Genomic DNA, 3,034 nt, shown 5'->3' with positions numbered 1-3,034 from the left:
GCCACATTACAACCTTGAAAAGTCCTTGTGATTCTTGCTTTTGTATCTTCAATGTGATTTTTGGATGAATGTATAATTTAATCTTTTGTATGCAAGATTGTTGGATGAGTGTTAAAAGTCCTTCACCTTTGTGTGTTCTTCATCCATTGATGAATTTTCGCTAGGTGTGATTCATGATGTGAGCATGTATTGTGTTATAATGTTTTGCATGATTTTTGTACTTAGGACTCGTTTCGTTTACATGTTGTCGTTGTAGGATAGTGGTAAGTATTTACTTAGTTTATACGTTTTTGTATTGAGCCATACATTTGTTTTTGGTTTTCTGAACTTGTTGATTCACAATTCTTTGGTTTATTACTTTTGATTCTTTGATTTATTTGACATTGTTTGAGAACAAACAAAGTTTTAAGTTGGGGAGAGTTTGATAAGTGCCAAAATGTTGTTATTTTGAGTATATAATTGTGGCACTTATCGATTCTATTCATTCCGTTTTTGTAATAAAATCCCCACTTTTGTGTATATATTCACATTATTTAGTTTTCATATGTTTTATATACCGTTTAATAGTTTTTCCTTTGTTTTTATAGGTATTCATGCTTATTGGAGGCTCGAGGAATAAAGTGTCGAAGGCACGGCTCCGATTGCGCGATTTTGGATCAAATAAGCAAGATTTATGCAGAGAGGTCCGCTTAGCGGCGTCTAAGCGCGCTTTTCAGTGGCGAACCAATTTTCCTGGCCGCTAAGCGGCAGCTCTGGCCGCTAAGCGGAGCCCTGTTTACTGTTCTAGATATTTTTGTAATACGTGTAGTCCGCTCAGCGAGGTTTGGCCGCTAAGCGGCCGTAGCAGAAATTGTGTTTATATTTCTTCATTTGTAACATTTCTAGGGTATGGTTTTGGAGAGTTTTTGGTTCCAACTCCATTATTTTCATTCTTAGAGTAGGGTTGGCTTAGAAAACAACACCGGGTCATGCACTTGGAAGATCGGAGGTGGATTTCTCATCAACCGGAGCTGACAACTCGCAAGATGTTTGGTTTATCTCTTCTATTCTTTGTGTATTTCTTTGTGTTGGTTTTGTTAGTATATTTACTTGAATCTTATGTATATTTACCGATTATAATGTTATGTTTAACTTGCTTAACAAATCCGTGTTGATGTTATCCTGGATTTTTGCTCTATGCTGGGGGTTTGGGTTGCTTTAGAGATAAACTTCTAGAATCCTTATCTAGGATGATAATCTGTTGGTTCTGAACTCTAGAGATAGATTTAGAGCTAGCATTCACTGTGGGTATCTGTACTTAATGCTTTCGTGTTTGAGCGACGCGCGAGAGATCGCCGACGCGAGAATACGGATGTTCTCGCGACTTCGCGTTAGAGATAACCTTAGTTGTGAGATTATCTCGTTTGTACTCCAGAGATGGACGCTTATGTGAGAGATACGTGATGACATAGATGAGTATCGTAGGTTGAGTATAACGGGTTGGTAAGTGTATGTTTGTGAAGAGTGAATCTATTTACATTCCTGATAAGTTATTTCTCTTCTAAGAATGTGTTTATTCTTTTCTTGTCCATTTCTTTGTTTACCTTTCGTTCATTCAAACCCAAGCTCTAAACTTTAGAAACTTTTGAATGGCATCTCTCCATCTCTGAGGACGATAATTCCCGGATCAATATTTCCAAATCTTTTTTGTTGCTTGCCCTATACTGCATTCAACAGGTTCAAGTTAATTATTAATGTCTTAAGAACAAAATAAAATATCAAATGGACAAAGGAAAAAGCGCATGAGCATAAACATAGGTCCAAATGGACAAAGGGAAAATGTACATAAACATAAACATGATAATGAATGAGAAATAGTAGAATGTTAGAAGTTATTAGCCAACATGAATGATCAATAATGATTGACTAATGGACTTTAGGTCAAAGTTTATGAAAACTCATTACAGGTTTCGTAAGACCAAAGTCTCCGCACAATAAGTTTTCAAAGTTATTGAGCCAATTGTCAAATGATAAACCATCATCGAGCTTAAAAACATAGGTTTAAGCCACAAATGATCATTTTCCGATACGGGACATTTTCTGATATGGGACTGTAGCGGGGAAAAATTGAGATCAAAGCCATGGATTGACTTGACTCATTATTTTAGTGAAAATCGCCACCGCGCTTTATTGTTTCCAAAGGAAATGGGAAAAAAGCAAAATAAACCCTAAGAAGTTTTTAAAACAAAAACAACAATAAGTAGAGACTCTAGGTATGGGTGTTGATTACGTAAGGGGAAGGTGTTAGCTCCCCATACATCTGTGGTACTCCACATGAACTTTTTTGTAAATTTGTGTGTATAAAGAAATTGTGTGCAAAAAGAAGAAGAGTTTGTTTTTTAAAATTATGCTCGATAAGACATAACATCTTCTGCCTACATACCTCCTGAGTACAATGGAGAATTCAGAGCAACTGTAGTTCCACTTAAAAAGGGAAACAAAATGTATTTTAAAAATTGAATTAACATTGTCATTATGGGGGAAAATACTTAGCCAATTGCCTTGAACTTGAGAACAAATGAATTCTTTGCATCACAAATGAAAGAAACGCTCCAACTTGGATAACTCAATAAGTATGTCACTAACTCTCTTAATTGGAAAAGAATCCTTTGTATCAATCAATGTCAATACTTAGGGGAATTACATTTCCACCATACCAATTACTTGACTTTTCTTGACCAAATTTCCAACAAAAGTCAACATTTATGGAAATTGACCTGACTTTGACAAAAATACTCAAAAGTCAACACTTTGACTTTTTCAGTCCAGATGTGATTCCTGATTAATCACTCTTCAATTCAACTTCAAACAAATCATCAACCGAATTGAATCACTGAATACATCCATATGGAACATTACCACACCTCATAAACTCAATAAAGAAGCATCACAATACACAACAAATGGTTGTGCCGGAACAGAAAAAATCAAAATACGAGCGATTGTCAACCTTCTCTTAAGCTGTTGAAAAATAGCTTCACACTATGAAGTCCAA

Source organism: Vicia villosa, linkage group LG7 (genome assembly GCF_029867415.1).
Source record: "Vicia villosa cultivar HV-30 ecotype Madison, WI linkage group LG7, Vvil1.0, whole genome shotgun sequence".
Lineage (NCBI taxonomy): Eukaryota > Viridiplantae > Streptophyta > Magnoliopsida > Fabales > Fabaceae > Vicia > Vicia villosa.
This window is presented reverse-complemented; position numbering follows the sequence as displayed.